At 40.5% G+C, this 27,246-nt stretch overlaps 2 long non-coding RNA genes across 2 annotated transcripts in view; one reads left to right on the top strand and one right to left on the bottom strand.

The window, feature by feature from the left end:
- The window catches only part of LOC148126223 (uncharacterized), a 78,996-nt gene that overhangs the window by 47,820 nt on the left and 3,930 nt on the right, over positions 1 to 27,246 (bottom strand). The window lies entirely within an intron of this gene.
- LOC148126224 (uncharacterized) lies at positions 335 to 27,246 on the top strand. The gene is made up of 3 exons (XR_015743003.1): positions 335 to 3,208; positions 25,791 to 26,349; positions 26,481 to 27,246. It is a non-coding gene; the product is annotated as an uncharacterized LOC148126224 (long non-coding RNA).

Below are 27,246 nucleotides of genomic sequence, written 5' to 3'. Positions count from 1 at the left end.
ACAAGAGAAATCTCCCTTTTACTATTGAGTACAAGGACCACCCTGGGATCTGGGTAAGGTTTTAGAATAAAAGATCTCTTTTCAATAACATTTGGGGCTTAAATGTGGAAGCTCTGACTGAATTACATGTCCGCTGTTAAATCAGTCTTTCTCAGTGTTGGCTCTTGCAAATCTATTAATAATACAGAAGACATTTGAAGAGCAAGTTGTTTGAAATAATTATTGGAAATAGCATGAAAGTTTAGATCTGGATTAGAAGACTTCCAAGGTCCCTTCCAACTCTGATATTCTATTCTGGGTTTTTTTTTTTCTTTTTTCTTTCTTTTTACATACAATAAGTCCATTCCATTTCAATCGTGTGTCGATTAGGTACACATTTTGTGTGCCTATAATTAATAATACTCTTTTTATCAATATAACAATAATCACATTTCCATATGAATAATATAAGTACTATCCAATATAACTATTTCACCAGCTTCTCTTATTGCTTTATAACTAAATCTAATCCATTTTAATTTATTTTATTTTCTAACCATTGATAAAACAAATCCCATACCGTGTAACATTCAGATTGTTCCTTTTCTTTGATTTCTAATGTTAGTCTATTCATTTCTGCACATTCAAATATTTTTTCGATTACTTTTCCCTCTATCGGTATCTTATCACTTTTCCAATTCTGAGCGAATACAATTCTAGCTGCAGTTAAGACATTCTATTCTATTCAGTTCAAATGCTGAGAAAGCATTTATACTAGCGATGTGATCTGAAGTCACACTCTCATCTTCGAAATTAATTTCCTGGCAGTTTTACTGATCCCAAATAATTGTTTCTATGGGCAAATTTTCAGCTATTTGATGTATCATCTTCCATCCAAGGTGGCCAGGGGTAAAGCAGAATAACTGCTTTGTTATCCGGGAGAGGGATTTCTGTTAATTAAAGCTTTTCTTCATCAGCCTGATAAGCTAAATGCCTGAAATTCTCCTTCAGCAAAGATTCAGGTGCTCCTATAAAAAGTAAGGAAGAAGTGACACCTCTAAAGAGGCAAAGAACAACAGGGAGGACAGAACAGTGGTGGATGACAGAAAATACAAACAGAAAAAAATGTGAAGACAAGTAGAGTTCTGCTGTTTGTTTAGGAGTTTTAATTATTTGTATTTATGCACAAGTGAGATAAGCTCCAAACAATAATAGTTATATAATATCAAGCTAGGCCCAACTCCTGAAGGCTGCATGCTTTCCATCTTGACATATCCCAGTTCATAATCTCTTCTATGCATATTCCAGTGATATCTTTAGCATTCAGAATGTATTATTATCTTTTTATTCATATAATAATAATTATTATTTCCACAGCATAATGAAAGTGTTGCTACTGTTCTTAATGGTGATAATAGAATCATTTCAGCAAATAACAGCATAACCCTTCCCTCCTTCTTTCCTTCTTTTTCTTTTGATTTTTTTTCTCCCCATGTTTGTTCTCTGTCTTTCTCAGCCACTTGTTACATAAGCAACATAAGCAATCTCCAATGGAGATAATGATAATCCTAACAATGGCCCACCACATGAAAAAGGAGGCCATGTTGAGAGGTGGCTCTTTTCCAAACTAGACTTCTGGGGGGAGGATAGTTTACCCTTTCTCCCACAATGGTAACAAGAAAAAAAAAAAGACAGCGATTTCCATGGACTTCTTGACTCATTTACCACCATCCTCAGGATTTATGACTGTGCTTGTGGTGGTCGACATGTTGATAAAAATGGCCCACTTGATTCCGTGTCGTAAATTGCCATCAGCCCGTACAACTGCCCGTTTGTTCTTGCAGCATGTTTTTCGTCTCCATGGTCTGCCAGACAGGGTAGTTTCTGACCGTGGTGTATAATTTACAGCCCAATTTTGGAAAAGCCTGATGACCGCGTTACAGGTGCAGGTGTGTTTGTCGTCGGCGCACCATCCAGAAACTGATGGTGGGACGGAGAAGGTCATTGGCATTCTTGAGCAATATTTGCGTTGTTTTGTAAACAAACGGCAGAAAAATTGGGTTGATTATCTCCCTCTGGCAGAGTTTGCATTCAGCAACTCCCAGCACACCTCCACCCAAATGACATTTTATGCTAATGTGGGGTACCATTCGCGGTTCTTTCTGTTTACACTATTAGATTCCCCTGTTACTGAGACTCAGGAATTCCTTTCAGAACTACACTCAGTTCCACAGTTAGTTCGGCAGCAACTTATACAGGCCAAGGAAGATTACAAGTGATTCGTAGAACGCTGTCGATGGGCAACGCCTCCGCTGGCTGTAGGAGACTATGTGTGGTTGTCCACAAAACATCTTCAGGATGACCACCCGATAAAGAAGCTGGACCATCGGTTTATCGGCCCATTTCCCATCAAGGCAGTCATCAACCCCGTAGCCTATTGACTGACTCTACTGTGCTCCATGCGAATTCATCCAGTCTTCCATCTTTCCCTTTTGGTCCTTGATGCCCCTTCGTGTGATCTTCGACATCCCGCAGCTGATGATCTACCACCTGTGCCCAGTGAAGATGACGCAGTAGATGGCAATGTGGCCAGCATTAGGGATTCCCGCTGGCTGAAAGGGCAGTTCCAGTATTTGATCAAGAGACAGGAGGATGGGCCAGAGGCCCTTTCCTGGGTGGATGCTTCCACAATCCACGCCCCGGACCTTATACGGATGTTCGATGACCATTTCCCCTTGAGACCACATCCTGACTGTCAGACTCAGGGGAAGGGTCCTGCGGTAAGGGATAATGTTGTGGCTCCAATTCCCAAGCCTGTGCTGTTAGAGGAAGAGGACTTGGAAGATGAGGAGGAGGAACTGGGAATGCCTTCCTCCCCAGGACCCTTCCTCTCTGGCAATGCCTTCCTCCCTGATAATGCCTCAGGTTTCATCAGACAACTGAGAGGAACAGCCTGAGATTAATCAGGAGGAAGGCATATCGGAGCAGCCCCTGACAGGGAGTCAAGAGGACGAATGTTGGCTTGATCCTAGGTAGCGTCGTAGGGAGAAACGTGAGCAGCAACGTAGGAGGCGTGGGAGGGTCAGAGAGTGAGCTGAGTCATTGAGCCACACCCCACAGGGGATAAAAGTGGGTATGTTGTCGGCTGGAACTTTGTACGGGACAAAGTTTGATCTTACTTCAGGTTTTTCTTTGTGAATGAGTTTTGTAGTCTGCCTTGTAATTTTCTGTAAGTAGCTTTTTCCTTGTAATCAGTTTGGACATGGCAGGCAGAGCGTGTTGGAATGCCAAGGACGTTATCAGTTCCAAAGAATTAACTCTGTGAAGTCCGAGCCAGCTTGCCTGCCTGTGTTTGTGTGAGTTTGTACTCTTTCATCTTTTAAGAAGGACAGAAGAATTATGTATGGGTATTTGAGAGAAGTATAGATGGGAATTCTGGAAGTTGAACTCTAACATCCCTGGAAGGCACAGAGGGTGATATACATTAACCTTGAAGTGGAGACAAGGGCTGCAATCCTGATTGAGCTTGCAGGAGAGATGTTTTTTCCCACCTCTTTGTAACTCTTGGGATCACCCACGATAGGGATCACCCTCCAGGATGACTGGAGTTGGTGGGAGTTGCATTTTCAGCAGCATCTGGAGAATCTATCTTATTTGCTTTTGCTAAAAGCAAAAGAGCAACTGAGATTTTGAAAGAAATACCGGTAATACAAATTATTTTTTTTGTTGTTAAAAAAATATTAGGTTTTGAGAATTACCGGTACTTGGGTGTAGTGGTTAAAGGATTGGAATGCAAGTTAAGTAGCACCAAGTTCAAGTCTACTTTCAGCCAGAGAAACTCACTGGATGATTTTAGGCCAGATTATTCTGTAACCTTCCCTACTTCCAGAGTTGTTGTTTTGTGGAGGGGCGAAAGGGAAGGGGAATTTCAAATAAAACTGGCTTGAGATTCTGGAGCAAGATGGAATATATTTCTAGTAAGTTAACAACAGGAGTTTTATATTTGAAAAAAAAAATCACATAATAGAAATGTTGAACTTATTAGTAAAAATATATACAATTCCTGTTGCCTGAATAGATCTAGTTATCCAGGTCCACCATTTTAACAGCTTTCATCCTGAAATGCTGCAAAACCCTCAGCTTATTGGGGCTGCTGACCACAGGAAAACCAATAAAAGAATTGCCCTGTGTTTCATAAGATGTACCACTTCTACAAGCATATGGTCTGCAGGGTTAGAGATCTGTTCAAGGGCTCGAGGGAGAGGGAGATGCCTGTGGGGTGCCTGCCCTTGTTTCAGTTCAGTCTACAGGATACAAGCTGCAATTCAGTTAAAGATTGCAAGTTATATAAGGTACTGGCACTGTGGTCAGCTAGAGGGAAGCACACCAGCTTTTCAGCGGAGTGTAATTATTTTGGATTGCTGTTTTTGTTCAGCATCTTTCATGCCCTTAGAGACAAAGGAGACGGAAGGAGGAAGAATTCCTATAAACCACTAAACTCCTCTGTTTCCTTCAGCAGGAGGGAAGGAACAAAAAACAAACCCAATTTCAAGCATGAAGTTCTGTAACCATATCCTTCAGCCTGTTGGAAAACAAATAAATATTAATACCCAGCGCTATGCATAAAGACTCAAAGTGACTGTTATTTCATCTTGTATTTGTTAAGGAGAAACTATTTGAGACTTTGTTTGCCTCACAGCTGGATATTTATCTAATAATTCTCCATACACCCACACCCTTGCAGCTTTCTTCTAAAGAAAATTAAGAGGAAAACTGCATATAAATTGCATGTTTATCCTGGTTGAGGGTCAGCTTCTTAACCCAGTCCCTGCCATTAGTTTAGATCCATGATGGTGAACCTATGGCACGTGTGCCACAGGTGACACACAGAGCCATTTATGCAGGCTGATTCTTTGGGGGCTAGTTTGAGGCCTTTTTCACCCTCCCAGAGGCTTGAGAATAGCTTCTGCAACCTTTGCAGGCTGAAAAATAGGCCCGTTTCATCACTTCCTGTAATACCGGAAGTGACAAACAGGCCTATTTTTCAGCCTGCAAAGGTTGCAGAAGCTATCTTCAAGCCTCTGGGAGGGCGAAAAAGGCCTCAAACCAGCTGCAAAATCAGCTGTGAGGCGCAGTGCAGGTAAGGGGGTGGCAGGGGGGATTGCATGCACATTGCCTTCTGGGTGCTGGCACCCAAGCGTGAGCATGCAAATGCATGCACATTTTTTGGCACAGGAGTCCAAAAAGGTTAGCCACCACTGGTTTAGATAATCTACTGAAAGCATTTCCCTAAGTTTCATAAATGTTTGTTGGTCTTTCCTCTCAGGAAAAAAAATGATTTACAACTGACTGGTTTTAAAAAATCCTATCCTATAGTCCAGTGGTCTCCAACCTTTGCAGCTTTGTGGACAGAAAGGGGGCTGGGGAGGAAGAGAGGAAATGGTTCCATGTGAGTGGCAGGCATGCGCAGCTTGCCGCTCACACAAATGGAGCTGCACATACATGTTTGCTTGCCACACACAAGGCCTGGTTCTGAACAGGCCGCAGCCCAACTGGGGTTGGGGACAGGGGTGGGATTCTACCAGTTCGCACCTATTCGCTAAGAACCGGTTGTTAACATTCTAAGCAGTTCAGAGAACCGGTTGTTAGAAGAAATTACTGGGCTAATCCTGTAAGGAAGGCAGGAAGGAAACATTCTGGTGTTACTTACAGAAACTCCCTCTCTGTTAACCCTTATTACATTCTTGGCAGAACTAGACTTCCTGTCTCTGGAACTTCTCTGGAGTTTTTTCCCCCTCCTTTGCTGGTACTTTGTTTGTGAGGAGTGACCATTCAAAGTTACAGTGGCCACCAAGCCATGCCCACCAATTAAACCACGCCCACAGAACCAGTTGTTAAAAAAATTGAATACCACCCCTGGTTGGGGACCCCTGCTATAGTCCACCTCTATAACCTGTTGCCCCTCACATCAATGTATTTCACCCATTTTCGCCTGTGGCTGAAAATGATAGAAGTTCACTGTTTGCTTTCAACAAGTGTTCTGAATTTTCTGAAACGGCTTAGTATTTCTTCACTCTTTCTCCAAAAGATCAAGATTGTCATATGTGAATATTACAACAGGCAGGGCCTTCTTTCCTCACTTCCAATTTGTATGAGCATCACAAGCTCAGGATTCAGCTTTGATCATACCATACGGGCCTGATCTTGTCCCAAGCCAGAAATTAAAAGAGGATTGTGTTAAGTCTTCCCAGTTCTTGAAAACTACTAATTTTTCTGGCTTAAATTGAATAGATTAAATTGCTACACTCAACAAGGTGTGGCATTTCACTAGCCCTTCTTTGGGAAGGCTAGATCAGGAGAGCTAGATGGTGACCAGAGATGGGTATTGTCCCAATACGTGAGAATTTTCCCTCTCTTGGCTCACTGACTGGCCTGATATATTAGTCATGTCTGACCTAACATGGCAAGAAGACATTTGGTTAACACTGTTATGAACACAGTTCCACAGCCTGTCAAGTCTCTCATACAGGCAAATCTTTTTACCAAGACAATGAGGGCTAGGTGGCAAATTAATCAGCAGTGAGGAAAGGCACTAATAAATAATGGTGGTGCCAAAATCCTCCAGTGAGTTAATCACAACTGAAAGGATCTTCATTTAGTGAGCCAAATCAGAAGTCCAAAGCCAATGCAGATAGCCCTCCATTTACAAAGTTCATTTAGTGACCATTTAAATTTACAACAGCACTGAAAAGGCGGACTTTTTTCACATTTATGACCATTGTAGCATCTCCATGGTTGTGTGATCAAAATTCAGATGCTTGGCAACATTCATATTTATGATGGTTGCATAAAGTATCCTGAGATCATTGATCATCTTTTGCAACCTTCTGACAAGCAAAGTCAATGGAGAAACATGATTCACTTAACAACCGTGTTATAGCATAACAGCTACAGTGATTCACTCAACCATTGTGGCAAGAAAGATCATGAAATGGGGCAAAATTAATTTAACAACTTTCACTTAGTAAAATAAATGTTGGGCTCAATTGTGGTCATAAGTTGAGGACAACCTGTACTAGCGGAGCTGCCTGGGATAAATATAAATCCTTCACGGTTATTTCACAAATATATTATTTTTTTGCCTTGCATTTTAAGGGTCGTATATTCTGTTTTGTACTGCATATTTTTTAATGAGCTGTCATTCTGAACAGGAAAATGCAGTTCGGGAATTTTATTATAAGGAAAAATATGCATAAATATATGATTTTTCGCTTCAAGAATATTATGAGATGACGCTACAGACTGCAATGTTTTGGTTTTAATTGTTGCAAGCGGTTTGTGTTTGTAAGCAAATATTCCAGAATATGTGGCAGTATTAAATATTACACTTCAATAACTGTGTGTTTATTGAGGTGGTAGACAGTCTTTAAGAATGAACGCAAAGAGTGTTTTCTAAAGCGACTTAATTACTCAAAGTGTTAGACTCATAATGTTGAATTTCATATATGTGTATAATCTGATTTTCATTTTACAAATGAATACAATAATCTTTTCGGAGGGGTAAATAGATTCAGAATATATTTAAATATTTACATTAGCTTTTTCTTAATTCATATGCATTTCTCCCGACCCTTGGATTTGTGTTTTTAAAAAGCCCAAACAATAATGTAATAATATTTATTTGTACTGAGCACGAATATGCTTTTTAAAATAGAAAAAAAAGCCAATTTAAATGGTATTTAGTAAGATAGTGTACTAAAATTAGGTCACCCAAACTAATGATCTCAAGATGTATTATACTATACTTCCCATCACCTGCAGACACATGTCTAACGATTGAAGGGGTTCAAAGTTGTAAAACCAACAAATGTGGGGATGGACAGCGACTTGGAGAAAGCAGAAGTCCTGGTGCTTTTTAACAACTGTTTCTATTGTTTTTGATTTATTCTGCAATGCAGTTATCCATAAAGACCCAGTTCTGGTTTTCGTCACTAAAAATTAATCGATTGAATCTTGAATAGTGCAGGAATAGCAGAAGGCTGTTAACACATTTGCAAATCTGTTATAAACAGTATCCAGAACACAAGCATAGAGTGTCTGATAGCAGTTGAGGACTAATTCAAGAAAACATCTATAGACTGTATTGGTTACATTGGTTTATGAGTTCTTGGGAATTGTAGTGTTGAATATAAAACATTCGCCACATTTCACTATCCTAGTCACCAAGACTGTTTGAGGAAAACTGTGACAATTGTAGTAGATGTAGTTAGTTTTTTTCATGTGGTGGATAGTACCCTGGCCTAGAAACTTGGAGACTGTGAATTCTAACCTAGACTTCCCTTAGGTGTGAAAGCTTTGGGCCAATCCCACTCTCTCAGCTCAGGCCTCCTTATAGAGTTGTTGTGGTGGTGGGAAATAGAAGGAAGGGGCATTATGTGTGTTTGCCATCTTGAGTTTTAAAAAAATGAGCTGAGGAGGAGGAAGGGGGGAGAGAAGAAGAAGGAGAAAATTTTAAGAATGGTGATGATTTTCAATTTTCTTGCATTTTAGATCCTTTGCACCTACCTAGATGTCTGATGCCTTTAGTTTGTACTCCAAAGTCACATTTTCATCATATTCTCATATTAAGCTTAAGTTCCATGTGGGATAGGAAGAACCTGAGAGAACTGGAGGATATCCATAAGAGATAAAGTGGATGTTTGTGCTAGGTGAAATTGGTGCCTGACAAATGGAATATCAAACTCTGGGTCACCTGCAAAAAGGAGAACTTTTTAAGCACACACATGCAAAGCTACACAACTCATCCTCCTTATGGTTCTAGAAGATCATGGGATTTGAGAAATCATTGCCTCTTTTTTCTTCTTTTTGTGGCTAATGAAATAATGTGGATGTCAAAGATTTTAAACTGTAATTTTCAGGTTCCATTTTGGTCAGCCTCACCTTCAGCCTCTTCCTGTCAAATCCAACAGATAGAAGCACATTTCAGGCAGTGCAAAGCATTATTCTGATAAGGGAGAATGCATACGCATCGCTCAGACAAGTTTTTCAGCAGCCATGGATCACTTTCCAATTCCGAGAAGTCATAGAAGCTAATCAGGATTTCCAAGACCTGCACTCAAGGATTGAACGATTAGATTTATGTCCTGTGTTTCTTTTGTATAACTCAAGGCAGCATAAATAATGACTGCTCTTCCCCAGGAATAAGGCACAGGAATAAGGTTACAGAATCAACTTCAGTTAGTGCCAAAATACCTTAACACTTCCAGTTCTACTTTCTGGAAAGAGATACAGAGGACTGCAAAACTTTTGGGAGTCCCCAATGTAGAGACCAAAAGCATTCGTTACATCCACCTGAGTGGAAAGCACAACTAAGACTTTAAACCAACTATAATTAAGGTAGTTAATGAACTGCATAATAAAGGGGAGGGAAATAGAACTAGGTTCTGCTTCACCTTTCACCCACGGAAGTGCTTTCTTTCTTTCACTGTCTTTGGGCCAGTCGCTTTCTTTCAACCCAATCTTTTGCACAGGGTTGTTGTAAGAGGACCAAAAAGATGTGTTCTGCTACCTCCAGCTCTTAAAGAAAAAGCACAGCATAAAACTAATAAATGAACAAATGGTTCCCCAACTCAAAATGTAATTCCTAATAGGCAGGTGTTTCTTAAAGCAATTATTCTTATTTTCATCAAAATGTGTGTTTTTCCCCTCATGATAAATCAATGTTGTTGAGTTTGGGAAACTGTAGGTGCTCATAAGACAATTAAATAATGTCTTAGTTGAATAGCAGCACGTTGTTGTGTAATTCGTTCTAAACATCCATACTGGCTTTGGGGACATTTAATTAAACTGTTTTGGCCAATGAAGAAATTAATAGTTACAGGGTCCAATATTAGAAGGGGGGAAATTACATGTGATGTGATGAAATTAACTACAAATATTCTGAGATTATCAAATTTGTCTAACAATGAAAATGTGTGAAGAAATAAAAAAAGCATTCTTTGATACTGGGTACAATCTAGCCAAGATTTCTTGATGGTACCTTCCTTTCAAGAGGAGAGAACTAAGCACTGAGTGCAACTAAATAGTCATTACCCCTGAAATAAATGGAGTTTAAACATGTTAATTTTGGTTAGACCATTTTCACTGAGCCTCTTTAGAAACAGAATTGTAAATTAAATACATTAGAAATAGCACAGCCATTATTCCAGGTTGCAATTTGATGATAAGACTAAGGACTCCATTGCCAACCCAAAGTTTTACCATAGTGTGCTCCAGGGACTGTTCATATCATTTTGAATACCATGAGAAATAAGGACAGAATTAGGCTCAAGTTTTAAGAAATACAACATTTACATCACCTAGCAGAACTATACTTTGCTAAGGATGATATTGCCAAAACAATATTGTCCTGTGATTTCATGAATGCAAAAGGACAGTAAAAAATATGGTATCTAGCTTTCTTAGAAGTTTTTTTCAGTTCTCCTTTTCTTTCAATTTACAGCTCTTATAGTGATACATGAAAGATTGAAATTAGGTAGCAAGGCAAGGAAAATTAAAATTACTTCTTAGAATGAAAGATTGAGCAACTAAGTCCCCAATGATACATATTTTTACTTGAAGTTAAATCCCTTGAATTGTGGAAACAAGAAAATATACAATCAGATTGGATTTAGAATAGAATTCCTGTAGCCTCTAGCTTCTCACTCATTCTGACTTCCATTAGAAGAATAAATTAGGCAACACTAGAGAAAAATACATGTGCCTTCTTAATTTATATTATTTGCAACAGGGATTCCATACTTCAGTTCTTTTTGGCTAATATTTGCCACAGGATTGTGCTACTTATAAAAATGTTTAACCCAAGAATTAAAGTATCCACTATGTATATTAAACTTGCAGGTTAAAATTGTCTTTATATCATTACAATTGAATATTAACCTGAAAATGGGAGAAAATTTATCTTTATTTTCATAATGACCTGTTGTGGCTCCGATTCCCGAGCCTGTGCTGTTAGAGGAAGAGGACTTAGAAGATGAGGAGGAGGAACTGGGAATGCCTTCCTCCCCAGGACCTTCCTCTCTGGCAATGCCTTCCTCCCTGATAATGCCTCAGGTTTCATCAGACAACTGAGAGGAACAGCCTGAGATTAATCAGGAGGAAGGCCTATCGGAGCAGCCCCTGACAGGGAGTCAAGAGGACGAATGTTGGCTTGATCCTAAGCAGCGTCGTAGGGAGAAACGTATTCTTATTTAATATGTTCATGATATAAATTAATAAAGATGTGGGCACCATCTCTATGTCGCTCCCTTCCCTATTTTGGATCACTGTGAATTCTTCAAATTTAGTTCCTATTAGCTTTTTTGTTCATCTCATAGATTACTCAGGATAATAATTATGCATTCTGCACACCCTTAAAATATTTCACATTCTGACTTGACCTACACACCCATTTTGAAAAGTTTAAATAAATGCTTCTGCAAATAAATCACTTACTAAATAATAGATCATACAATTCCTGGTGACAAGTCATATTCTTTCTTGGACCCATTCCTGGATCCCTAACTACAAAAATACACTTTGCAAACTCTGAAATTTCCATGGCAATTTAAAAGAAATTGAATTACAAAATGGGAATGCTTGAAGTAAGAACAAACATTCCCTTGCTCTGCATTTGTTTTATTCTATTGTTGGGAAAATATTTTTATATTAAAGCATTTAAGGGGTCATTTTTGGGCCATGTATTGCCTTTAAGACAGTGTTTCTCAAGGTCAGCAACTTTGTGTTGTGTGTAGATTTCCTTCTCACTCTGTCTGAGGGGATTGTGAAAGCAGATGTCCACACATCTTAAAAGTTGCTGACCTTGAGAAACACTGCTTTAAGAAACATCAAGGGTTGAGAGTAACAAATAGTTGCCTGCACCTGTTTAAGAATCCAGCAGAGGGCGATGGGAGCTGCCATTTCCCTGCAGGCCTCAAGCTTAGTTCTTATTCATCTTATGCATCTGGGCTAGTAACAAGGTTTGAATGGTGATGGAACAATGCAGATGCCTCCTCCACTCTCAGATCACGTCACTTTAATTAATGTAGCACAAGCTATCCTCTTTCGCTTTGAGAGTTGAACAAATAGGGTCTGTGTGCAAATGGGACTTACGTAGCCAATGCATTTTTGTGCTCTTGGTGTTTTAGGTTTGTTCCCTCTTGAGCTTCTCCCCTTGTGATCTGCGCCATCATGTGTTGTTGTTGTCATTGTCTTAATCTGGTCTTTGTTTGTGATTTGGGCTCTAAGGTTGGATCTCATCACTTGCCTCGTGCGCCTAATGGAAACAAAAGCAGTGTGACTGTTGATCTATGTGCAATTAAAATATTGTCATCTGGGGCCATTACTTGCACCATGTGAAGGACAATCTGAGACCTATATGAACAACTAGAGGCCTGTCTTGATTTCTTTTCTGGGCCAAATGAATGCAACTCCCTAACCAGTGGCGGGATTCCAATTGTTTTACCACTGGTTCAGTGGGCATGCTTGGTGGGCGTGGCAAACGTGCGCACACAGAGGTTTCCTACTGACCTTCTCCTGCAATCCTGCACTCTCCCCGTGTCTTCAACATCTGACACACAGCACTGTGCCACGCAATGCAGCTGAGCTTCAAAAGCAGGGAATAAAAGTCAGTATGGAGCTCAGGCGGGTGGGCCCAGCAGCTGATCGTCAGAGCAAACCCATTTACTCCCAGATTATCTTCGGAGCTACCGGTTAGACAACTGGGCTGAACCGGTAGAATATCCCCACTATCCCTATCCCATTTCCTAGTTGAAGCTATCTAATATAAAGTTGCTGGGTCAAACTGAAGAATCAATTGCATGACTGCAGAGTTGTACATCTCCTCATTCCTTTAGGAGCTTAAAGTGGTGCACATAGCATTCTGTCTCCCCCCACCATACTCCATTTTCTTGCACAACAACCCTTGAGAGGTAGGCTAAGAATATGTGAGTGGCTTAAAATCACTGCTCACAACTACCATGACAAACAATAGGCTTGAACCAGGGTGTGCTGGCCATGGTACAGCAGGATGTCATTCCAAGTTCCATTTTAATTTTTAGTCTTTACATAACAGGCAATGGGACCGAAGGCTTGTTAGAAATGTCTCAAATTATCAGTCTCCTGGGTCATATAAGCAAGGCAGTAGCAGCCATCTTCAGGCCAATGGTCTTTCAGGGCTGTAATTCCATTTACAGGACATTCAGTCAGAGAGAGGGGGCTGGTTTCTACTATTAGATCAGCCTGTAAATCAATTAACCAAAGCTCAGTTACTATATAAATGTCTAAGTTAGAGGAGCCAAGCTTTATTGACTAAGATTGCCCCTCTTTAAACAATTATTTCCAGGGACAGCCAAAAGTCATTGAGAATGGAATTTCCAGAAAACTTTTTAAAAAGTTGCTTGGTGCTTTACAGAAGTAAAAAATAACATGTTAAACCTATTGGAGGCTTAGTATACTTTTTAAAGTCACATTGCTATAATGCAAGGTTTTAATCTTTGGAGTCTCTGAGGATCATAATAAAGACAACAGAGACTGAAGAGATTGCTCATCCATTTTCTAAGGGAACTTCAGACAGAAGCAATATAGGTCAGGTAAAGGTTTCCCCTGTCCAGCCGTGTTTGACTCTAGGGGACGGTGCTCACCTCCGTTTCTTAGCTGAGGGAGCCAGTGTTGCCTGAAGATGCTTCCTTGGTCATATGGCCAGCATGGCTATTCCCCAAGATACATGAAATGCTGTTACCTTCCCACCAAAGTGGTACCTATTTATCTACTTGCATTCTTTTTGAACTGCTGGGTAGGCAGGAGCTGGAGCAAATAATGGGAGCTCACCCCATCATGCTGTGTTCGAGTCTCAAACCCCAGCTGTTACTATCTCTTTTATAAACAAGGTTAGAAAACCAGGAAAAGCTTCTGGAAGAGCAGCTCTATTTAGGGTCATGTGACTGGGAGGAAGTGGGAGGGAGGAGCTTAGAATACAATGGTGAGTACCATTGTCCGCCTGCCTCTCCCATAGTCATGGGCAGCTCTGAGGAAATATTTTGGGATTCTTGTTCTTCACATCCAAATCCAGCCTATTTTCAAAGTCTTTCTTTTGCCAGCTTCTCTCCCAATACCAAAGCTAGTACTCTTCTGTTTTGGTTTTGGAGAATTGACAGTTTCCACTACTCTGTTGCGGTGAAAAGTATGAAGATGAAAAACCAGCTTGAAGTTGTTCTGTTGGCTTTTAAGTCAGTCCAACCTATCCTTAAAAAAACACAAGCTACATAATGACAAAATTCAAAGCCCTAGATCAGGGGTGTCAAACTCAAGGCCTGCGGGCTGGATCTGTCCTGCAGGTTACTTAAATCTGGCCCAAGGGGCCGGCCTGGAAATATCAAAGGACCGGCCTGTGGTGCCTCTGCTGGCCAAAAGGGCAGGGGTGGGATTCAAATTTTATAACAAATGGTTCTATGGGCGTGGCTTGGTGGTCATGTGACTGGGTGGACATAGCTTGGTGGTCATGTTATTGGCTAGGTGTGGCCAACTCAATATCACTCACATCGAGGCACACATCTCCTCGCCTGGCCTCTCATGACTGTGGGGATACTGCAACAGTTGTAAGTGTGAAAAATGGCCATAAGTCACTTTTTTCAATTCCATTGTAACTTTGAATGGTCACTCCTCACAAGCAAAGTACCGGCAAAGGAAGGGAAAAAAATTCCAGAAACGTTCCTGAGACAGGAAGTCTAGTCCTGCCACGAATGTAATAAAGGTTAATGGAAAGGCAGTTTCTGTAAGCAACACCAGAATGTTTCCTTCCTGCCTTCCTTACAGGATTAGGCCAGTAATCTTTTCTAACAACCGGTTCTAGCAAATAGGTGCAAACTGGTAGAATCCCACCCCTGCAAAAGGGGGTGCGTTTTTAGCCAGCAGAGTGTTGCAGGAGGCTGTGAAGGATGAAAATGGGCCATGGAGGGAGCATGCCCCTCCCCCCCATGCCCCATTTTGGCTAGCAGGGTGTTGCAGGAGGCGTATGTCCTGTCTCTCCACACTCCCCTCCCCACTTGGCTGGCCCAGGGAAGAGAACTGATCCGTCCCTCGAAGAAATCCAGTTTGACTCCCCTGCCCTAGGCAAATGGAAAAGGTGAAAAACTCTGGATACCTTTCTTATTTCCCCCTCAAAAACTCGCCCTCCCTCCCTCCCTTCCTCTTTTTATCCCTTCACAGATACCCTGTTTCTCCTGCTGAGGCTCTCCTACTTGTGTCCAGAAGGTGCAAGTGAATTGTTTTAGGCAGCCGCAGTATTTGGGAAGAGCAACAGTTGGATGAGCAGGAAGGATGTTGGAGAAGAATAGTGAGGCTTTTGTAAGATGGGTGGGGATCTTTTAAAATTATTATTATAATATTTGGGATGAGTAGTGACCAAAAATGGTGCTGAGTATCCAAAGTTGCCTTGGGATAGAGTCTGAATCAAAACAGTCCCCGCTCTTCTTCTCCCTCCCCCTCACACACACACACTTTCTCACTTTCCTCTTTTTTGCAGCCTCCTTTGCTTTATCTTCTGTCCCTCTGACCTAAACTGTTTCTCCACGTGTGGCAAGATGTCCCTCAGTCTGTCTACAGTAACTGAACTGGCTTCTGAATCGTATTTCAACAGGAAAGACAGCAGCACCTAAACAGAGCACATAAAGATGGTGGCTGAGCCAAGAAGGCCCAGAGCAGATGCCATGCAAGCCATTTCTGCAGAGGAATTTTTTCTTGTTTATCCACTAGGGTGAGGCTGACCCAGATCGAACTCTGAAATCACCCTGGCTCTTATCCTCCCAGTAGGTACTACTGTGAGACAGCCATCTTCCTTATTCCAGAGATTTGCACTAAACTCTATGGCAACCAATAGAGTTGCCATATTCCACATCTCCAGCTCCAGACAGCCGGATTAATATATTATGCAAATTGAGCCAATATGCAAATTAGACTGATTTGCATTCTTAAAATGCATTTTTCAAGGAAATTCATTTATTTACTCCTGTTTGTTACCTTTCTCTCACTGACACTAATCAGGGCACTTATTTCTTTCGTTCTTCATTCCCTTTGTGGGTGTGTTGGTATAACCCACTGGGCCCATCGCCTTCTCCTCCTCCTGTGCTTCCTTGCTTACCATGCCCTCTCCCTCTTCGACTACTTGCTGTTCCTTCTTTGGCACTTTTCTTCCATTTCCATCCATCTTGTGTCTTTCTGTTTCTGATGGTTTGATGTTTTTATCCACTTGCTGCCGCCATTTTTGTACACCACATTCTCTGTACACAAACTTCTGAGTTGCCTTGGTTTGCCTACTTCCTATCCCTACCACTCTGTTGCTGCTATTTCTCTGACTACACACAAACTTTCTTTATGTTTTTGTCCACCTGAGACCGTGTCCTTCCCCTCTAACCATTCACTTACCACGCACTGAATTCAACTGGCCAAAAGAGATGTGTGAGATGAAAAAGACTTTTATGTGCATTCATTGGCAAAACCCCGTATTTGGGGGAGGGGCATGGAGTTGGCAATTAGGATGAAGACTGCATTTAACTCTGGATCACCTTCCACTTAGTTTAATACCTACATTCTGGACATGGGAAACAAAATACCTAAACCTTCTAGTGCTGGAACATTGGACATATAGGCTCAAAGTGAGGAGTGTGTGTTCCCCAGTACCAGCCCTCTCTGCCGATGTGGGAAGAATTATCCTTCTGGGTTCAGTTCCAAGTGGGGGAAAAGACACTGGAAACATGGAGGCTGTTTGGAAAGATGGTTTAATGGTGGACAGGATCACATGCCCTGGATGAAGAAAGAAGGAAAAGGAGGGCGGGCCAAGATGCTGAGAGACCCTTATATACCTTCTGTTGGGGCCCCCCTTAGTGTTTCCTGTTCCTGTGCAAGAAATTTATCCCATTGGCTGTCAGAGTCCCAAGGGCGGGGGTCTTAACTAACTTTGTAGGCTTTGTCTGGACCACATGGCTTCATTGAATTTTGGCTGATACAATCTTCCCAGGCCAGGTGGTGAGATGGGTAGAGGCCTTTATTATGTAGAATACTCTGGCTTAGGCCTTAATGGCCCATTAGCAAAGGTGGGGGAGCTGAGTTTCTGTCTCTCTGAGGTGAGTTTCTGCTTCTGAGTTTCTATTCTTTTTAGGGGAAATATTCTGCCTTTTTAATATTTCCTAGGATGTTTCATTTTTCTAGGAGAGGGGTGGGTGCTAACCGATACAGTACAGACCCACAGAGAGATGTATCATCTAGGACTTTCTTTATCCCTGCTCTCATCCTATCATCACTCTGACAAATTCTTCCAAGTCTGCCCAGTAACAGCAAGAAGACCCTCCTCTTCCCCCTAACCAAATACCATAGACTCTTTTTGCTTTTTCTTCTAGTGCAGTCAAAACACACTGGCCCTCTCCTAAGGCCTTCAGTTTCCCAAGCTATGTGAGGGTGTGCAGTTCCCACCGAGAGACAATCAGGTTTCAAGGAACAACTTTGTTTACCTCTCTTTGCTTCCTGGAGGTTTCTCCCCCTCCCCGCATGCCCTCTTCTGGTCAGCAGCAGCAGCAGCTTTTTCCCCTAGATACTCTGAGACTTGCAAAAACTGGATGAATGAGAAGCCTTCTTTGGCCTCCCATCAGTTTTAGAAAGCACAGCCACCCTCCCTCTTCAGGATTCTCAGCCACAGGAGGCAAAGGAAATGTTTCTTACTGTTTATGGAATGACTCAGCAAGAAAGGAGAAGCAGAGAAGAAAGAACAGAGGGAGGTATGGCATTTTAAGAGTCTCCAACGTGATTCTTTTATCTTGGCTGAGCCAAAAGTCTTCCTCATTTATATGAACCAACCTTATCCGAAAATGCTGATACTATAGAAGCAGATTTGTGAAGATGCTGTGCAACGTTAGCACCCACCCTTCTCCTAGAAGAATGAAATATTTTGAGAAATATTAGAAAGGCAGAATATTATATTTCCCTGGATGAGATTTAGAGAAACATGGTCTTGGAAAGCAGCCCCCACATTCCTTAATATCCCACAGCACAGAGGTCTCCAAACTTGGCAACTTTAAGACTTGTGGACTTCAACTCACATATCCACTTTTTGCTGGAATGAAGTCCACAAGTCTTACAGTTGCCAAGTTTGGGGACCTCTGTGCCACAGCAGATGTCAGCACTTAAGGCATAAAGAGATAGATAGGCAAATACCTTCACCCAAGATCCAACAAAGGTAGGATTAGCCCTTGGCCACAATAGGAATTGTCCAATGCCCTTTCATTGCATCCCCCTCAGAAACGTCAAACAAACCCAGCTCAAACAAACTCCTAGGATTTGTACATGGCCCCATGGGAGTCTGACAACAGCCAATAGAATACAAGTTCTTTGCACTTGAACAGGAAGTTCAAGTGCAAAGCCCAAGAGAAGGTATAAATACCCCTCACTGTCAACTCCATGTGGTCAGCTGCCCAAACCACCCATGTGCTTCTCCTTCATCATTAAAACGTATTTCCAATTGGCCCCAGGCTCAATTTTGTCTCCAATGCCTCCCTCCCAGCTTGGAACTGAACCAAATGGATATTTCTTCCAACAATGCGCTCAATAGTATTATGATAACTTAATTTCTTCTCTGTGCAGTCCCACCAATGGTGCAAGGTGTTTATATTAGAGCTACTAGATCTGCAAGAATCCGATGACCACCAAAAAGCAGAAAAGAGATATAGAAAATGTTCCTCCCTTCCTGCCAATCAGAGGTCATACGGACTTTTGCAGCCCAAATATGATCTTTGCTGTTCTTTATATCCTTTCAAAGGCCACACTGATTGGAAATCCTAGTTAGTAAAGTTCTAATGTATTTTGAAGACATTGTGATTGTGGAAAGTATGCATGGCAGCCCCAGGCACACTCCTTGCCATGACTGGTCCGGCATCTGGTACGTAGAGTTAACAGGTCTGGGTTGTCTAGCAGCAACAATTTGCTTTTCTTTCACTTTGGGATTGTTAAAGGTCAGATATGGTAACCCTTCCTCTATGCCTATGATTCTGATAGCACATGATATATATAGTCTTTTTTCTGCCATCAGAGTGTCTGCTCTCATTTGAAAGCCGCCTACAGTATAAAAATACACCATGTATAGAAATGCTTGATTTAAAAAGGGCTTTCCCACTGCCCATTATTGCCTCATCAAAATCCAACACTAAAATCCCTACTCTGGGGTTTCTGGATATTTCATCCAGAGTCAGAACAGCCAGGAGTATAAGAAATGTAACTCACTCCATATAGAGGGTGTCACCACTGAGACAGGAACTTTCACCCAGTCAGAAAGAGAAATATCTAAATTTGCCTATGTCATCAGTTTTCTAGGCAACTGGAAAAAAACAATGCACAATATTATGAAATATGTGTTTTTCATGGTTGACCAATGCTTCCCCCCCCCACTTCCACATTTTTTAATTGTTCCATTTTGTAATTAGGTGATATAGATGGAGGATGGGGGAGGGGTGGCGGATGAACGAAATCCAAGACAAATAACATTGTGAGATGTCCACAGTTCAACTCTATGGATTTCTTTCTTAGGGACAGTGACAGGTAATGGTCTGTGCTCCAGAGGTCTGCCTTCTAGCTCTCCCTCAGTTTACAGGTTTAGGATCTCTTTCATGACCAATTTTTTAAAATACATATCAGCAGTGTATCATAAAGCACACGTGATACAGGTTCCTTTGGAAATAGCCAGGCACCACAGATATAAAAATGAGGTTTTCTGCATGTATGTTGAAAGTAACAAATGAACAAAGGCAAGTTGGCTGCCTGTTGTTCACATGCTGTTCTGTTACAAGTGTGCCATTCTGTTACAAGGATAAAATGTATAAGGAGCTGGAGCTGGCCATTTCTATCCAGCCATCTCTAGCAGCATCTCAGCTGTTCTGCCCAATTCTCTGTTTTTTAAAAAGTGGATATGTGAATGAACTTTTAAATGACTGCTATCAATTATTTAAAAAGAGAACCAAAGGCAGAAGAGAAAAACATAAGACTATCTTTTGAATGACTGTGGAAAAGCTAATTGGTGCTCAAGCATCCCCTTGGTCCATCTGGACTAGAAGACCTGCAAGGTCCCCTTCCAACTCTTTTCTGAATTCAAAAATCAGCATCTGAAACTAGTCTCACTGGATAAAAGGCGAAACCAGCATATCTTATTTAAAGCTTGAATGTATTTGCATTTTTGCAAATCCTTACTTGACCTCCTTTAAATGTGCCTATCAATCTGTAGATATAAGTATCAATAAAGATAACTCTTTTTCCCTATTGCCTTTACTTTCATTCCCTCGGGGAGAGGATCACTATCACACACGTGCAACTTTGGGCAAGTCACTTTGCCTATACTGCGTCCCTGGGCTGGGTTCCTTCTATTCATCAAAACCCACCCTCTCATCAGTGCACCGCTGCACAATCCAGTCCAATCCAATGCAATCCAGACACCTCTCTGCTTGGACTTCAGGAAAACCAAGTTACAATTACATAAGTTGTTTGTCAATTCACTGAAGGAAATGAGATGACCCAAGGGGATAAATTGGTTCCTTATGTTTCATGTCAGCATTCTCAGTATTCCCTATTTGTGCAAAGTCCCACAATAAGCAGACTTCACCCTAGGGTGGTAGTTCTTCTGCTAATCAGAAGAAAGCAATCCTTATGCCCTCCCTTGCACACAAAAGGTCATGCATGAAAAGTCCAATGTGTTATCTCCTGCTCAGTGGCAATTAACAGTTCAGGTCGTATGCCAACTGCATTGGGATGCAGAGCCAGTGTAAGCTACTCCCTGATGCTGAGTAGTGCTTGGGTCAGAGAGGATCTTGGTAAGAATTTCATGATTTTGGGTTAGAATAGGGATTGCAAGTCATTGCTTTTCTCACTGTTCTACATGGAGTTAAGTTTTCACTTGACACACAAATGATTGGGCTCAATTTCCCCTACTTTGGATACATTATGTGAAGACCCAACTCTCTGAGAAAAATGCAGGGTGGGAAAGATGAGGAAGGAGATGTAGAGGACAACTAACAGCAAGGTGGATGGACTTAGTTGCTGTGGGCAATGGATACATACTGTTAGAAGAACCAAAAGATCAGGTTAAAGACAGATTGTCACAGAGAAAAATCTATCTATGTGGTCACTAAGAATCACAAATGACTTGATAGTACATAATCAACTCACGGGCAGCTGAAGGTATGGTGCTCCAGACGTTCTGTCATAGGAAACGGAATGCCTTTGAGCATATGAAGTAAAGGCAGACAACTCAAGTTCCTCAAAGACCTTAGAACAAAGTTCCCTCAACACTGTCAAACTATTAAGTCTGCATTACTATTACTATTAAACCTCCCATCCTTCCTTTCACCCATCTCCTCCCACTTGTGACTGCATGACTTGTAACCTTGTTGCTTGTATCCTTACGTTTTTTATTGACTGTTTCCTAGTATGATTTGATTGCTTATTGTACCCTATGACTATTATTAAGTGTTGTACTTTATGATTCTTGACTCTTGATGAATGTGTCTTTTCTTTTATGCACACTGAGAGCATTTGCACCAAGACAAATTCCTTGTGTCCAATCACACTTGGTCAATAAAGAATTCTATTCTATTCTATTCATACAAACTGAGTGCAAGTTAAGGCTTTACAAAAAAAGTTAATGTTTCAAAGAAGAAGAAAAAGAAACTTGGTTTCAGCCATTGCAGCTCTCATCCTTCAAAACGATATATGTATGTTATGTTCAGCTCCCAGCAGCAAAGTGCTGGAGCCTCCCATACCACGCAAAAGAGCCAATTGATAAATTTTCTGGAATTTTGTTAGCTGGATGAGGGCAGAGCTGAGCCACTACATAAAGCACACGAATCCGCTATTTAGTGGTTAGCGGCACTGGGCTACAGCAGCAATCATCAAAGCTAGTTAAAGATTAACAGCATGCCAGGGGCTCTGAGCCTCTAAAAATTTGTCTCTATCTGGTATCTGATGCCTTTTTTCTTCTGAAAAGAAAAAATTCTTTGGAAGCCCTGATTATACATTTATCTGAAGCTTTATGCTGCCAAGAATTTACTATCTGACCCTTTTTGTATAGCCCAGTAAAACACATATGCTTTGTTTAGCAATCAGGCCATGTATCTGTATGGATGCAGCATGCCTCATTCTGAAAAAGCATAATTTTATTCATAACCATATAACTACCTAGTTTATTTTAAAAAAAGAAGGAAAGAAAACTCACATATTTTATAATTTGGGGTTGTCATTAGCTCAAAATAATTACATTTTGGATGGTTTACAGCTCAGAAATTTCCAGCTCAGGATATAAATATGATGCTGAAAGATTGTTAGTTTTAAAATGTACTTGAAAATCTATTCCATCCCAGATGTGCTTGTATACAGGCATCATGGTTATTGCTTCAGGACATTTGTTTAAAAAAGGCCTTTGGAAAAGGAAACAAACAATTGCTGATTGTTAAGAATGACACTTCACTGTTTAACACATCTAATGTTCATTCCCTGCAATTCTTTCCAATTTTAATTCAGCGAATGAAGAAGAATCAACTGCAATGATCATCACAAAAAGAAATTATTCACTTGAGCTTGCAATTCTATATAAGGATTGAATTTGGTTTTGCAATTCTTCTTTTGCTTGTTTATGAAATACGGTAATGAAACCAGACTCTTCCTCTCTGAGACAGGGCAGGCAAACTCAGACTGCTTCCCTGTTTTTGTTCTCCTGTATTGGTCAAACTGGTTCATTTCCTGATATTTGGCCCACCTAGACTGAGGCTGATTTCTGGGGGGGAAATCAGCTTTTCTTTGAAAAAAAAAGTCCCATTCTGAACCAGGCTATTATTAACCAATGCACACATAAACCAATCTGAGGAAAGGAACCTAAGTTGTGTTCAACAGTATTATTGTACAACCTGATTATAAATGTATAATCAGGTTGTACAATAATATTGCTAGCAAATCTAAGCTGAAGACATCCAGCCAATCCCTAGAGGACTTTTTTTTTGTTACTGATCACCCTTCTCAGTGCACAAGACTGACTTACAATGTTGTACTGTCTGTTTTACAGTAGTGTCTATTTAATTCATTGATTTATATGGCTCCATATCTTAGACTTATCCAGATGTGGCCCCCACCTGAAATGGGTAATCTGGGGTACCATCATCCAGTTTAAAGTTAAAATTGAGTTCTAGTCTCTTTAAGGGTATAGCTTTAGATCAGCGTTTGTCAACCCTTGGCCCACCAGTGGGCCGTGAGAAAATTTTGGTGGGCCACAGAGAAATCTCACACCCAGAGCACCCCCCCAAAGCAATTAATCCAGGCTGTGCAGAAACAGAAGGCTGTGCTGCCCACATGGCCCATGGGAACCCTCCCCGCCCACTCACTCCTTACCCAGCAAACTTGCCTGCTAAAATTGCTATTTTTCCTTTTTCTGACCATCATCTGTTCTGCTGTGCCAGGAAATTTAGATTAGTTAGGAAGCAGGAAACGGTTGGATTTCTTGCTTTCTAGCTAAGCGCAGCCGAACCTCCTTTAGGAGGTTCCATATGAAGGTTTGCTTGCAAGCAAATTCAGTGCAGACTCATGGCAAGCAAATTTGAGAGACTGAGCTAGCCGATGGCAGATAGATAGATCACTGAATGATTCTGTGAGCAACTCAATCTGCCTGCTTTGCCTGATTTTGGGTAAAAGTTGCTCTATTTTATAAAACATTCAATATTTACATGCATGGTGTGTTGTGAGTTAATTTTATGAGTTTGCTTGCAAGCAAATTTTATGTGACAGACTGAGCTAGCCAATGGCAGTTAGATAGAATCTGTGATTCTGTGAGCAACTCAATCTGCCTGCCTCCCTTGCCTGATTTTGGGTAAAAGTTGCTCTTTTTTAATAAAAAATTCAATATTTATATAAATATTTATATTTTAAATACAAGCCATGCCCAGCCAGTCACATGACCACGAAGCCATACCCACAAATTAGGCCATGCCTACAGAACCAGTTGGTGGTCCCTGGGATCTAAAATTATGAGTTTGGTGGTCCCTGAGCTCCAAACGGTTGGTGACCCCTGCTTTAGATCACATCATTCTGCTTGGCCTGGTCACTCATAACCCAGAGATCTACTGGGGGGGGCGGGTTTCTGCTACCACCAAACAATTTTCTGCCTTGAAAGTTCTTTATCTTCCTTTCTTCTTCTCTCCAAAATCTGCCCAAATCAATTCATTGAAGAATAAAACCAATACAAATTAGAAGATGGATGTTTTCCAATTTCTCCGTTTACTATACAGCTGAGAAAGAAAGAGAGTGATTGGCACAGTCACCCTGCCAACTTCCATGCCTAAGGGAGGACTAGAACCTGAGTCTTTTTGCTCATAGTTCATACCTTAATCACAATGCAGCACCAATTCCTTGAATATTTATATGCTAACATCACTTGTTAGAACATGGGAAAGGTATAGAACAGAACAATGTATTGGTTTGCAACTTTTGAACAAGGAATCAAATGAACTTATATAAGTGACAAAACTGTAAACAATTTAATACTTTATACAGAATACTCTTAACTGTCACTGCAAGATGATTCCTGGTGATTTTATTATATAAATATATGTGGATTACCAGTGTTGTCTTCTCTTACAATATATGTCTAACCCCAAACTCTGGCAATTGGAGGATTTGTGAGGAGTGTGTACATCTTTCAGACCCATCCTTGTCCCTACACCTCCCCAGATCCACTCCCTATTCAGCTTTGAGAATATGGGTGGTAGTGTCCTACATTACCAGTCTTTGAGAGATAAATCTCAAAGATAAATTAATAATCCGCCATCATAGCAACATTCCTATTTTTTACTTGAAATGAATGAATGTGCAGGAGATCTACTGGGGAAACATTAACAATGAACAACTGATGGGGGTTGAGGGAAACAAGCCAGATACCAGCAGTAAAACCAAGATGCTCTCTTCCTGAAGTAGGATTACAATTACAACCTCAGGAATCCTTATCTGAGCAAAGGTTTGCTAAGAAAACAAATGATTTAGATATGACCTGAACAGTAGTCACTGCCTTTGAGTTGTTAGTTGATGAGTTGACAGAATAGGAGGGAGAGAAATCTCAGTTAAATTGACTGGCTGAAAAAAGGTTTAATCAAAAAGAGTTAATAGAAGAGCATAATGCAAGTCTGACTTCCAGTTTGAAGGGCTTCAGCGGCAAGCAGGAATCCGCGATCGTGCGTGGTTTCTGCCTGGGCTCGCCGCTGGAGCACCCCGAGCCGGCTGGCTTTGGGGCTAAGCCACCCCGTAGAGGTGGTGAAGAGGGGGGAGATCACCAGCAGGGTCGAGGAGAGCTGCATCTCTCCTCCTCAGCTAGCCAAACTCCCTTTCCCAAAGGTGGTAGGAGCGGTGGTCAGAAATGGCCACCTCAAAGAAGCACTCAACCAGAAAAGAAAGTGCAGGAGGAAGATAAGAAGTGAACGTTTTGGCTGATCAGGTTAAAAAGCAACAACTAAGGTACCCTGGAATTTAAATTTTATAAAAGATAACATCGCTCCCAAAAGAAGAGTCGGAAGCAGCAAAAGAAAGTGAAAAGGGAAAGTTTTTTTTTCTTCTCTCTCCTTCCTTACATTGACAACTAAGAGATCTGAATAAGAAATCGGAAAAACCCGCTTTGGCATCAATAGGCAATTAAGCTGAAAATATAATTAAATGCCAAAGGGATAATAAAGATTTCTGGACACTAAAAAATTTTTTTTTTCTATAAGCAGGAAGGGAGAGGAAAAGAATAAGGGCAGGATCTGGAGGGAGGAGACTTCCTGGACTTCAAAAGAATCTAAAGTAAAATCTCAATAAGACTTCTAAAAGATACATTTTAACTGGAACTTTGCAACTAAATAGTAACCCCAGGAAGAGAAAGTGAAAAAAAAAGAAAGTGTAAAAAGAAACAGCTTGTGTGTATTTGGATTGCTTGGTGACTTTTGTATTTTGGGTTATTATATTTGAATGACTAAAAACAATTGGGTGGTTGTTTAAATTTTTTTACAATGGCATCACTTCTGGATGAATTGAAAATGGAACTTAAAAAATATGAAGAAGAAGGGAAGGGCTCTTTTGGCTTCGTTTTTCAATTCTTAGAAATGGAGATCTGTAATTACGAGAAACAACAAGAAAAGACAGCGCAACAAGAAGATTGGGACAAAGAAGAAGCCATGTTTAATGAACAAGTAACTCTATGTGGGGAAGAAAGGGGAAAGGGGGGAAAGAGAATGGAGAATTTAAGACTTAAAAAAACAGCCAAAAAAGGGAAAAATAATTTGAAAAGTGGATGTAATGTTGGAAAGCAACAGAAAAAGGGAATACAGAAAAAGGGAATGGAGGTGGAGAGACAGGGGGGTAAAAGGGGGAGAGAGAAGAAGAGAGGGAAGAAGGAAAGGAAGAGAAGTTACAAAGGTTTGGAGCAAGATGTAAAGAAACAGGACCTATTTAGAGATAATGGGTGAAAATCTAATTGAAAAAGGGATTCTGTGAAGGTACATAAGATTGTATTGTTATATTTGTAATAGAAATAATGTTAGAAAATTGGAAACAACATATGATTAAAAAGAGGGATAAAATAGTGTAATTTAGTGAAATGTTTGTGATTAAAATAAATGAAATAAAATAAATGAGAAAATTGAATTCGGAAGGAACGGGAACATTTTAATTAGTCAATGTTTTATAAAACATAAGTGAAGGGGGGGAGAATTAACTATGGAAAGTTTATGATTGTTCCCATAGAAGTATGATATTTATTTGAAAAGTAATGTGCAAAATGTTAAGATTTAAATGAATATTAATATTAATGATGGAATTGAATTGGAATGGATTGTTGTTTTAATTATATTATACATATATAATTTTTTCTTTCTTCAAGAATACAGTGTGTAGTTTTAGAATGTACCAAGCAGAATCCAAATGGAAATTATGTATTATATTGTTATAATTTTAGGGGAAAGATATAAAGGTGTCATACTCCAATCAGTGATTACAGGAGAAATTTTGTTTAATGAGAAAAGGAAGTAGACAGTTGAAACAGGACAGACAAAGAATATAAATACAATGATTTGAATTGAGATGAAATGAATAAAATAAAATTAAGAAAGTTAAAAGAGGGGAGAAGCTATATAGAAAATGTAGAATAGTAATAAGATACGGAATGGAATATAAAAATGAGCACGAACTTGA

Source organism: Pseudonaja textilis, chromosome 3 (assembly GCF_049901715.1).
Source record: "Pseudonaja textilis isolate UNSWEBS1 chromosome 3, rPseTex1.2, whole genome shotgun sequence".
In the NCBI taxonomy this organism is placed as follows: Eukaryota; Metazoa; Chordata; class Lepidosauria; order Squamata; family Elapidae; genus Pseudonaja; species Pseudonaja textilis.
This window is presented reverse-complemented; position numbering and strand designations above follow the sequence as displayed.